We start from the raw sequence: 13381 nt of genomic DNA on the forward strand, positions 1-13381 counted from the left end.
CACGCCTGAGTGGACAAATGGACCGCTTGCTTGACTGCTGTTGGTGTCTGCTTTGTGAGAGCATGAAATCATGGCTGTGAGGCAAACTTTAGCAAAGACCATAAAGACAGTTAGAAGAAACAAACAGTTGAAGTAGGGTGACTTCTGAACATCAAAATATCAACTATTATATGTAAGTTAACTAATGTGAACATCTGACAGAGCTGTCAACTGTAAAGTCATCATCAGTGGATGCAGTTTACTCAGTGTCTATATATATATATATATATATATATATATGCATACAATACATAATACAGCTTTTGTTAGGATTTTTTTTTCTCTGCTTTTTTGTGCAACACTACTCCAGTAACACAAAATGAGTAATCCATTTAATATGACCATAAGCAGGGAGACATGCCTGGTCCCTTGGGGAATCATGTGGTTTCACAGGTAAGTGGGACTCAACTTACTTCTCAGTGAACAACTTTTATTGTGATAAACAAGATCAAGACACTAAGGTGAAGGAGTGGTGTTTTAAGCAAGTTGTCAGGGATCCATCCATCTATCCATCCATCCTCTATATACCGCTTGATCCTCATTAGGGTCGCAGGGGGGACTGGAGCCTATCCTAGCTGATTTGGGGCGAAGGCAGGGGACACCCTGGACAGGTCACCAGTCCATCACAGGGCTATATATACAGACAAACAATCACTGTCACACCTACTGGCAATTTAGAATCATCAATTAACCTTAGCATATTTTTGGACTGTGGAAGGAAGCCAGAGTACCCAGAGAAAACCTGCACAGGCACAGGGAGAACATGCAAACTCCATGCAGAAAGATCCCGGGAAGGCCGCGAACCAGGGAGCTTCTTGCTGCAAGGCAAAAGTGCGAACCACTACATCACTGTGCAGCCCAGGATCAGGGATGAAACACAAGTTCATCACAAAATAAATTTCATCAAATAAAGCTCACAACAGATGCTGTCAACTTTTGGAAATGTTTGCACACAAAATGCCACCAGACTACCAGATGGGGTTTTGCTGTGATTCACAATATCATGAAAACAATAGTGTTGTTGTTTTTTTTTATCACAAGGACATTTCTTTTTTTTTTTTACCTTTTATGTCTGTCACATCAGTGTAAAGTTGGACATTGGTATTATTATTACATTAAATCCCTTTTGGCAAACACCACCTTGTTAGGAGGCTGGTGTCAGAGTCAAATGTCAGTCAAACTATGGTATCCCTGGGGTACATGGGTTGGGGTCTTGCTCAAGGGGCAAATGCTGGCAGTGAGAGATCCCTGGATCTTCAACATTTTGATATGCCAAAAAAGCCTTAACTTCAGAGCTATTACGTCCCAAAAATGCACTGCATTGGCTGGGAAATCAAACCCAGGTCAACTGCTTGGAAGGCAGCTATGCTAACCACTATACCACCAATGCTATGCCATTACTACAAGTTCCACCTAAAGAGGGAAGAAGAAGAAATCCGCTCAAAGCCTGTATACTTTGTGAACGTTTTTCATAAATGTTTTAATTACCAGATAGGGTTTTGCTGGGATTCACAAAATAATGAAAACAATAGAGAACTCTCTGCCTTTGAGACAACAAGGGCATTTCATGTCTAATACCAACAAATCACTGTCTGCTGTTTTACCTTCTATGTTTGTCACTTCAGTGTAAAGTTGAGCTGGATCAAGCAGACACTGGTATCGCCCTCTCTTTGATTCTTTCTCTCTTTTGTACTTTGCTATGATCCAAGGATTCCTGAAGTTGAGAAATGAGTGGTAAATAAAGCCGAGATAGTTTGGCGATTAGTCTTCTGTGCCAGGGAGAGTTTAAGTTTGACAAAAGCCACTCCTCTGCGTTGCTGTTCTGCTGCTCCTCCACTCCTCTTCTCCATCTCTCTACCCATCTTATTCAGCAACTTGGCTGTCCCCTGGCTGAACCACTTCTGTTTAAAATGAGTGCATGTGTGGTTGCGTGTGCACGCATAAGTGTGCGTGTCTGTGTGTGAGAGTAGTGTGTGCGTACATGCTAAGCCATCAGTCGATTCTCAGAGTGTAACTGAGGCTACTGCTTCAACTCAGCAGCCTTACAAAGTTGCTTCACTTCAAACATCAGTCAGCGTACTGACTGGGAAATACCAGTATCTGCAGTTTTATTTATTTATTTCAATGCTGCATATTTCATATTGTTCCATTTTTCTACTGCTCTTACAGTTAAGTGGGTGTTCCTGCAGTGGAAAAACATGTACCTGCACAGATACTGGATTGGATTTAGTAAAACTAAAATCTAATAGTGTAAAGTTTGTTATTGTAAAATGAATAAAAGCAGCACACAAAAAAGACAAAAGAGAGAAAAAAGTCAAAAATTTGCCAAATGACTGATGAACAAAACCAGCAAGATTAAAGTAAAATATCCCAATTCAAGTAAAGACCAAATACAATAAATTTGCAAGCATTTTCATTTTGTATTTTTATATTTTGTGAAGAAACACTATTTTTTTTTGCCACTGAATAATCACAAAAAGTACTGTTACTTGAGTTATAGAACTAAAAAATTATGCAGTGCAACATTTAGAATTTAGAGGTTTGACCTAACTCAAATCCTTCAATGGAGCGTTAATGTTCATGATTGTTATGTAGTAGTCTTATTTGGAAAGAAACATGAATTAAAAAAAACACACCACTGTTCTTTGTTTTATTGGCAGCTATGAAAAATACAATAATCAATACTTCTGTTTGATCTTGTCAAATGAAGGATAAGTGGACATAGCTTGTAAATACTATGTACAAATGATAAACTGCATTGAGACTAAGGGGCCACATATAAGGCAGTACAAAATATTTCCCTTGTGATGTATTAAAAGAAAATATATTTACAATCTGGATCTGCAGATACCAGTCACACTCTGCTGTATGTACAGTACTGTCGCTGTGTCCCTGCATCCCTCTACACTATCCACAAAACTCAGCATTTAGTTGGATCATTCCTTCAATTAAAACATAATTAGGCTTAATTCAAACTGCTAATAACTCCTATACGCTTTGTAATTATTGTTTATCTTGGACATCCTCAATCTCAGTAGAAACCACTCAGCCGAAACTCTCAAATGAAACTTGTTAGTGAACTAACTTTAAATGGAAGTGAGGATAGTTGCAGTCTTGCTTTGCCTGTCCATTCTGCAGAACACAGTGGCCTGACTGCATAGTTGAGAGAAGCACATGTACTTTTCCTGCACTTTCTTATTCAAACAATTTTGCTCTGTTTTACTGTTGCCCTCCTTCTGAGTGCAGTCCAATTGTAAACAATGATGTGATCAGAGAAGACATAAAATGTTGCTCTGTTGCCAACAAACACGCTTTGGTGAAGCAATACTGCTGGCTGGCTTTATGTTAGCTCCATTCAGCCAAACTGTCTTCCGCCACACATACACAGCACACACACACACACACACACACACACACACACACACACACACACACACACACACACACACACACACACACACACACACACACACACACACACAAAATCTTGTATGGGAAGTCATAAAGAGAGAAAAATGACTGAGTAATATATGTAAACATACTGGCTACTGTATTTGCAGTACAATGTGATTTCAATCAATGCTTCTTCAAAGTGCAGTTGAGCTGAACTCAATTAATTCTTATTAAAAAGCTAGCAGACCTGCTTTTTGTGAGTTAGTGTGTCAAAACCCTTGAGCATAATGAAAAGTAACATCCTGTCAGTATGCATTTATGTGTTGTTCAATTCCAATAGCTTTATTTTATGGCATTATTAGAAACAAGAAATATTGATAACCTGCCAGACTACCCAAAGGGTTTCCACAAGTTTCATGGCCCATTTTGTTGTTATTTGAGACCAAATATTTTTTTCATTGTAGTCAGGTCTAGATTTAATATATTTTAATATTTCAGTCACTGATGCTTTACTTCTTTGTCTTACCACATAAAAGTTTTGGTAAACACAACCTGTAAAAAACAGAACGTCATTGTCTCTAAAGAACAGTCCATGTAATCCAGATGGTTTGCAATTCTAAGAGAGGAAAAATTGGTTGATGATGATTTAATGTGATCTACAAACAAATGCAAGATATTAGAAATAGTTTGGTGGTACAAGGAACTAAAAATTGAGCCTCGCAAGCCATAAGCTACAAGCCGGATGACTGACGTCTCTGATGCATGTCAAAATAAATCTAAATGGTTTTTTTAGAACTTTATTTTTAATGTGAATCCTCACATTAACTTGAAAGGTCTAAGAAGCCTTACTTACTTATCCTTTCCTTGCTTGGAATTGCAGTGCAGCTGACACCTTGTTTTGTGACCGCGTCAACAAAAGTTTTAAAGTTTAGTCTTCATTAGTAATACAAAATATAGGTTTATAGCTAAGTACATATTCAGCTATACTCTTGTTATATGACTTTAAATCATGCAGAGTATATTGTTTAGATATAATATGTGCAAATGTGCGCCAGTGTTACAAGTGAACATAGAAAACTGGCCTGCTTCTTAATGATTGGAACTCATTGTCACATACATTATTTTATATATAGATGATTTACAGCTAATGCAGTCAGCAATTACTATTTTAATGACGCAGTAATATCTTTTGTTGTAGATCTTTTTTTTTTATCCTGTTAAAACAAAGCAGCATAGTAATGCAGTCTGAGTTGCAATATAAACTCTCTTTTAAGTTGAGCACATCGAGGTCTTTTCTTATTTCAAGGTACAGTTAAAAATCCCCCAATCCATCATGAAAACCATTCTTCCAAAGTGTCTCTTCAGGGGACAATTACAGCAGCTAAGATAAATATCTTGCCCAGCTAATGTTGCTCTTGTGACATTCCCAACATTTGAGTACATCATTGTGATAACTTGAATTCCTATGGGATAAATCTCTAATTTTAACTCAAAATGTCGACTCTTTAGACTTCCAAATTTAAACTGCATTGTTCATTTCCAATTTTAGCTCTCGGAAATTAATTCAAAATGAAAAGCCCCTTGGAACTCTATTGAAGCAATTTTAGGCAACCCACAAATACTGCAAAGACTCAAATTTAGGGGGTTTGTGTCTCAAAACTTCAGGTGTACAATTTAAGCCTCACTTTTAGCCAGTCAGATCAACGCAGGAAAGTTGGCAGAATTGCGGCAGAGTACTTGAAGTTCTACTTGGCTCCTTAATGATATAACGTATATTACTTACATGTAATGTGATAAGAAACCACTTTTGCATTCAACTTGGTCCTCTCCGGGGGTATCAAACACCTCTGGCGACAGTGATGGATTGTGTTTGTTTCAGGATCTACCGTCCAGATTTGCAAAGATAGCCTTTTTTCTATTTGTTTACACCCAAAATCTGCGTTGAGCGTCCATCAGCCTCCCCACCTTCTTAAAACCCAGTGGATTTGATTCAATTAAACCAACCTACTTGAGATTTTTTTGTCAGATTTTGTAAACATTTGTACTTTTATCATGTCATTCAAAACTTTAAGGCTTAAACCAGATTCAGATTTGGGGAATAAATGGCGTCATTCAAACTCAAACACTTGAAAATGATTGCAACAATTAATATCAGAAAAATTTAGTTCAGTTTGGATTTTGAAATAAAACTGCAGCACATCCTTTACAATGTTAGGCATTGTGTCCTCCAGAGTTAGTCATTGCACTAAACCTCAGGCATCTGGGACTCACATCTCCCAGAGATGAAAAGACACTAAAATAAAGTTGCATTTAAACTTTATGGATCCCATGCCTCACCTCTCGACAAAACAAGGACAAACTTGTGGCCTTGAATTTGTGAATGGCACAAGAATTCTTTAAGCCTTTTCTACCAACAAAGTGAAATATTATTGGCCCATCATTGAGTCCGTGTTGCTTCTTCTTTTCCCAGTTTATAAAATTAAGCAGAGTTTGTCAGGCTATTTTGATTCTGCACTTCCAAGGCCAAAGAAGTAGCCTAGCCGCGCTAGACAACCCACGGCAACGAATTTAATTCTCTGCCAGGGTGGGTCGAGTTACCCTCCATAAGGCTCGAGGCTGGATGCTCCTAAGACTGGCCGGACCAATCACCATGAAGTGTAGAGTCAGAAGGCGGGCGCGACGAAGTGGCTGACAGAAACAACCGGCGCACAATAAACAGCTATCTTTCGACTCGGCTTTGGCCACAGCCCTTAAAGATTTGAAGCTAAAATTCAACTTGAAAGATAAACAAAGGATGGCACTTAAGTGTTTCATTGAGAAGAAAGACGTATTCGGACTTATGCCGACGGGATATGGCAAATCCTTAATATACCAGTTGGCTCCGCTGGTTGGGAAGCTAATGGGACTTAGCCACAATCCGCCGGTGCTGTCGGAACTACGTCAGCCTATTCGTTGCGTTGATTGGTTGTATACCTACCCAATTGCTGCAGAGGGATTTGAGAGACAACCTTTTAGCCCGCCTCCCTCCCTGTCGAGCTTCCCTAGACCCTTGTGCCGTCAGAAACATGGGTCTAGCATGGCTAGGCTACCAAAGAAGCTGAATCTCTTAGGAGCAGGTGAGAAACAGCGAGTACGAAATGAATAATCTGAATGATCTAATCTGATGTGTGATTGTTAAAGGTTCACTAACTTGACTGTTGCCCAAGTGTGTTGTATGTTGTTCTTATTTACAAAAAGAAAAAAAAGTCATATGAAAGAACAACTTCTTGGATGAAATAAAATGAATGGCATTTATTCGTGGATAGTAAGAGGATTAAGAACAATGGTCCGGTGTCATGGTTTCTAAAGTGGAAAAAAAAATCATGTCTGCAAAAATACATCAGTTTATTGTGAAGAAGGAAGCTCAGTGGGATGTATCAGACTAAAAAAATTGCTAATATATATACCTGCATGAAGTGGATATGGAGAAGGATGCATGCACGCACTCGAAAACACCGACAGATGCACAAATGCTCATAAAAACTGCACACGCGAGCTCTTAAATAGGAAATGTTCCCTCTCAAATTATGTGGTTAAATGCCTTTTAGACACATACACACACAGCCAGATGGGTTTTTAGGTCATCGCAGTGTCTGCAGCAGAGCAGAGGGAGTGACGTTACCTCAACCTGTTGAGACAATGTCTCCCGGCATTTCTGAAAAACCTGTTGACTGACCCATGAATGTCCAACAGAACGGTGAAGTTCACAGGTAGGGTGGCTCCGCTTATTCATATAGAGAGTAAGTATTACATTTTAAAAAGTCAACAAGATGTGCAGCCGAGAATTTTAATGAGCATGCAGGAGACAAACAAGCCAGAGTCAGGGAGGGTTGTTGGAAATAACCATGACTAATGCTATTGCTGTACATTCTCTACAAAATGTGTCCCTACCTTAGTGGGGGTTTGGTTGTCTAGTGGGTCCCTGGGCTTCCCAACTAGAAAAAAGAGTGGATGGATGAATTGGCTTGTCATCCTTAGTGGCCCAGGAGAAGCTCACAAAGGGAAATCTGGTACTTCCAGTGGGTAAAACCTCCTCCTATGGGTCTGGTTTTGGCCTAATTCAGTGACCTGTTGATGCCTTACATACCTTCCTTAGAGACCTTCCCCTGAAGGGATAAAACGTGATCCTGACATATTTTCCACTGCTGTTTTCTGTGTTGTTTCTAATATAATGAAGAAACTGGATTTGAGTAGTTTGACTTACATTCTGCAGCTGCCATTAAATGCATTCATGGTTGGCCATCTTCTCCTACACTCTGCACGTACATAGCTTAACATATGTTGTTGCTCTCTGCTAGTCGGAATACACAGTTACACCTATCACATCATTTTCCGACTTATTTCTGTGTTTTTGGTCTCCTGTTTACTTTGCAAATCACATAATTCAAATGATTGAATATGGATGCAACTGTTTTGAGTCGGTCCAATAGTAAGACAGGAGGATGTAACCGACATCTGCAAAATGGCTACAATGTAATCCACTCAGTATTAATCTGTGTCCAAATAAAAGTACTTGTTTTAGCTTTTAAGAGGCTCAGATTGTTATTTTAAATTTCTTGGAGAGACGTGTGTCTGACATGTAACAGGAGTCTCACTTAGGGAGAAGTCTTGCACTGAAGAAGGACCTGCACCAGGAAGGCAACAGAAATAAATACAGGTCATACAAAAAAAGGTTTGCTCATTTGATAGGTGTGGCAACAAAATCAGATCACACTGTAGGAAGCGTCACCTTTAGAGACAAGCTGAAATTGTGGCTAGTTGTCCAACAACAACACTTATACCTATAAATTGCACCTTGCAGAGAACATCATGTTTGCAATGACCATTTGGAATGAAATGTCGACTAAAGAAAAATTCCTCCAACAAAGCACCTTTTTTTAAAGGAAAATGCCAAATGCGGAGAGACTTGCTGCTGACAGAGTGAGGGTTATTAGCTAAGTTATTGTGTTGATCTGGCATCAGTAGACACAAAAGCCAGTCACAATAGCAGCAAAATTAATCACTCAAAAAGCCACTTGTATGTAAAAATGCCAAATGTGATTACAGTGCAGCCCTTTACGGTTGTAAGTTGTTGTGTTCCCTCTCACTATTGGATCAATTCCAAACTTTTATTTACCCTGATTATTCATTTACCCAGATCCCAAGATCCCAAAGCATGAGGAAATAGAGCTCAAGTTTAAAAACACCAGAATTATTCTTTAACTCATCCCTCAGCTCTGTTAAGGCAGTTTGTGAGCAGTCATGTTGTCTCATTATCCTTATTACATCTGTCTGAATACATAGCTAAGTGAACAAGATTACTTTTCCATAAGCTATGTAATAATTGTGAAGCTTTCTTGATTTGTCAGAAATATCACATAACAGAATTACAGTAACAGCTTGTCCAGTTTGTTCTTACAACCTTTTAGGGAAAAAAAACAAACATCTTATTTTACAGCCTTGATAAAGAAAGGTAAAGAGTATTTCAAACAAAACCTGTTTGCAGTCCTTCACTCACAAAGAAGAAGTATTTTCTATGCTACTTGGGACTCACTGGTTCACACAGATATGTTAGGCTGAAAACGTTAAACTACTATTTAGTTTGTCAAGGTTAGCTCAGAATTTCATCACAGTCCATTGCAAATTAAATACCGCAAGGTCTGTGCCTGCATAAAAGGTTAAGAGGAGAAAAAAAAAAAACCTTAAAGCATAGCTTCTTAAAACAGCACCCACATGCCCATGTGTACACTGAGGGGTTATCAGCAGCTACAAAATGCATTGTGAGGTACGGCTAAAGATAATATGAGGTTTTGGCAGCCTAAGCTTGACAAATTAAGTGAGTGAGTACCTCATTGAGTAACAGTGTGTTTGTATGAAATTTCTTTTTTCTGCTTCCACATGCAATGTATGGTTGTTGAGCCACGACAAATGGATGCACAGAGGAAATTTCTTACTAAAAAGGCAGTGATTTTAGAGGATATCCACTTGATTTGCCAAATGAAGACAGCTGAAGCCTTACATTAGTGAACAATAGAATGCCTTTTTGTTCCAAATTGCCACAGATTGTGTCCTTTTGGTGCCATTGCTTACATTAATCTTACTTCTAAAGGATTTTTTTATCCCATGTATGAGCAAAATAAATAAATGATTAATCATGTTGTCAATGTATCTCTGTCTGCATGAGTGTAATGTTCTTAGTTCTTATCTTCTGATCTATCCCGCATTGGAAGTTTGCAATCGGTTAATTAATTCAGCAGTTGTTATCCACACTGATATAAATGAAAGCAGCACGAAAATATTCATGAGGAGTCTACACTTTGACTTTTTCAAACCGTATGTTTGCAGTTTGTGTTTTAAGGAAATATAAAACAGAACATCACATCTGTTCTCTTTCAGTTCTTTCTCCAGCTAATTGCTTTATTTGCATGTGGTTCATGTATCGTTTTTGCCTTCATAGCTGTCACGAAACAATGTTATTTTTCTTTTATAACACACATGTAGGTAACACATTGACAGACTGAGTTTACCGTTTAAGACATCTGATCAGCAAACATCTATATTTGACGCTACATATCAAAATGTAAAAGGTAAACAACATTGGCACAGTGTTAGCTTATTAATCATGTTAGTAGTTTTTGTTGTTGTACCCATTGTTAAAAGGAACACATTCTTCTGCGCTGTGCTTTGCAGTGATAGCAGAATCTCCAAAGCTAAAACTGGAATTCAAAGTCAGTGCAGCTCCGGTATGATCGTCCCAGAGCATATTAATCTTTTAAAGCATATTTATTATTTTCTTTCAAACTGACCTGTTCGTACCTGTTAAACCAGTATTTCATGCTGAAGACAGAACTGAGCCTGTTTAGTGAGGCACTAAATGCACTTTTTTTTCTCTGTGATCAAACTTTAATTGGGTTTGAGAAATAGTAATTTGAGAGACAGTAGTACGGTGTAATTAAAATAGACTTAGAACATGTAAAATATTAATACAGCAATGTGGATGAAATGAGACAAAAATATGAGTCATTGTGAAGAGAAATGGGCCTGATTTTCAAAAAAAAAAAAAAACATTAAAAAGGGATTTAGGAAAATCAGCTTCTGTTCCTTCTTTGGTGCATTTGTACCCTGTGCTTCTTTTATCTTTTTTAAAAGATTTTAATGCCATACATAAATTAAGTTTATTATCATCTGTCCTTCAGTTGATGAGGGACTATTACTTTAGTGCTGAGTTGCAGAGCTGTCAGGCTGAACTGAAACAGGCTGATTTGGAGGTGAAGTGACCCGATTCACCCCGACGACATGGCTGCACCGGCTGATCCCGAGTGTGAGAGAATGCATTAAGGCCGTGACTTTTGACCTTTCATTGATTCCATCACATGCCACTTGGTACATAGAATTGATTGCTCACAAATTGCATTTCACACCTGTCAACAAGACGGGCAGTTATCACAATGGCGTGTGAAGAAAAAAACGCAAAGATGCTGTGTGGAAACAGTTTCCAAAACACAGGATAACTTCGTACATTGACAGAGTTGAGGGTAAACAGGCGCAAGAGACATAACACACTGTTAATGTTGTTTTATAACAGAAATCAGGGACAAGTGTTTGGTTAACACAGCCTGTTTTTCCTCCTGTATCTGAAAAAGGGCACAACAAATACCAACATACCTTCAAACTGTTGAATGACTCATCTCCAAATCATCAAAATCCAACTATCATTAACTGTTGCATCAGAAATTTTAATTTGTTGCCAAACCCTCGTTCGTACTTGTTAAATTTATTCTTGCTTTCAGCACACACCGATTCATTCTCCAGCAATGAGCTTGCTTGTAGACACATGTGCTTGGTCTCACAAAGAGGTCCAACAGACTGTAACTCATGTGCTGAAATAGAAATGCGAACACCCCCCTAAACACCTACACACACACACACACACACACACACACACACACACACACACACACACACACACACACACACACACACACACACACATACATCAAACACACAGAGCTCCCCCACAAATGTCCCCTGAGTTTAATTTCGGTGGGAGGTTTTATGGACATTAGTGGAGGGATCTGGAGGAGTGAAGAGGAAGGTGTAGTCTGAAGAAAAACTGAGGTTCATAAAAATAAGGGAGGTTGTTTAAAGAGGAAAAAAAGGGGTGTAAAAATGAAAACAGAGGGTGAATGGGATGGAAAACGAGAGTGGTAAACGTTGGTTTGTGCTGGTGAGGGATTGGATATGGCAGCAGCACAGCAGTGGGAGAGATAAAGGGAGAGATGAAGCAGTGAGGGAGAGATGTGGGGGTGAAAGAGGGGTTGAGGAGACTTTTGCAGCCTCTGCATTGCAGGGCCAAGGTCAGAAATAAATAATGAAGTAAGTGAACAAAAGGACGGAAATGAATGAACTGATAAAAACGAGGGATAAGGTAAAGTTAAGCTCAACTTCAGAATCTCTATAACTTTTCTCTTCCATAGAAAATCCCACTAAAACATTTAACATTGTATCTCTAATATCGCTTAAATTTTCTTTGAGATTTTCTCACAAAATGCATTTTCCAGTGCTAACTTGAACATTCTTAACGATCAAATATTCAGACGCACAAAAATGCAAATGGCATCACAAATTTTTCTACTCCTGACAGGGGATTATGCTTTCACTCTATTCCACTCCAAACAGTGGAATAGACTGCTGGTTTTGCGTTTTACCCAATTCTGTTTTCTTTTAATAATTTTTCTGTCTTTTTCACAAAATCATTACTATTACAGGGCACAGAAACCCCGAGCTCTTCTGAATAATGTAACAAACTGTACAAGTTTATGCTGTAGCCACCAGTTATATTTTATTTCATATTTATTTCTATAAAAAATCAAGTTTGCTCCATCATTTTGGCATAACTGCTGGGTTTGAACACTACAATACCCAAAACTATAATTTTGGAGAAGAAGCAAGTCACAGGTTTGAATCAGAGCAACAGGAAATTCAAAACACAAGCCATCTGAACAGAAATGGGATTTTTACTTCTGGAAAGGAAAAAAAAATCTGGACCAAAAATCGCTCTTCATGTTTACCTACTATTTAAAATTCTATAATAAGTTGCTAACAGTTAATATTGTCAGGGTGGCTGTTGCCAGGTCTGGATAGTGCCCTTCCCTCATGCCCTTTTTAGGTGTTTCCTGTGGCTGGGTGACAGGTGATCACCATCTCTTTCATCAGCGGGATCCGTGACAGGTGGCGCACCTGCAACCGTGGCTGCATAAAGGGAGACACCACCCACCCTCCTTTGCTGGATCGTAATCAGTGCTCGTAGGGTTCACTACCTATGTTCTTAGATTCTGTTTGAGTTCCTGTCATCCACTAACCGCTGCTGTCCTCCGTTCGTTTCAGGATTGGACTATCTGGTCTGGCGACCACCCACCTGGCAGTCATTGTGCCATCTTCCACCCGGCACGCCGTTCCCACCGGTTTCCAGTTCAGCTGTGACCCCTCCCGAGCATCCCCTGCAAAGACTAGTATTGTCGTAATCGTAGTATTGTTGGTTGAGACCGCAACCGTAGAGAACCGTAGCATTGCTCACGTAAGAGCAGCCGTCTGTTAGTTTGGTCTACTAAAGACCGCCGTAGAATCAAAGTGACTAGTAGTATTGCTCAGTAGGGAACAGCTGTGTCTAGTTTGTCTGCTAAGTCCGGCAACCGTGCCGTGGAGAATTACAGAGGTTCCAAGTTTTGTTATTTTATAACGCTATTGTTTTCAAGCCGTTGGTTTTCGCTTTACTTTCCGTTTTTATTCATAGCCCGATCTGTACGTTCTTTAATTTGGTTTGTGAATAAAGTTGGTGTTGCATTCACGTGAAGTCTGTTCATTCCCTGCACCTGAGCTCTCCCTTGTATACCGTAACAAATATAAGCTCATCAGCAAATTATTATGACAA

General features: G+C 39.0%; 1 non-coding gene across 1 annotated transcript; it reads right to left on the reverse strand.

Moving 5' to 3' along the window:
- Positions 1–1356: 1356 nt before the first annotated feature.
- trnag-ucc (transfer RNA glycine (anticodon UCC)) lies at positions 1357–1429 on the reverse strand. Its single transcript has one exon. It is a non-coding gene; the product is annotated as a tRNA-Gly (tRNA).
- Between the last annotated feature and the right edge of the window lie 11952 nt (positions 1430–13381).

This window comes from Acanthochromis polyacanthus, chromosome 13, assembly GCF_021347895.1.
Source record: "Acanthochromis polyacanthus isolate Apoly-LR-REF ecotype Palm Island chromosome 13, KAUST_Apoly_ChrSc, whole genome shotgun sequence".
In the NCBI taxonomy this organism is placed as follows: domain Eukaryota; kingdom Metazoa; phylum Chordata; class Actinopteri; family Pomacentridae; genus Acanthochromis; species Acanthochromis polyacanthus.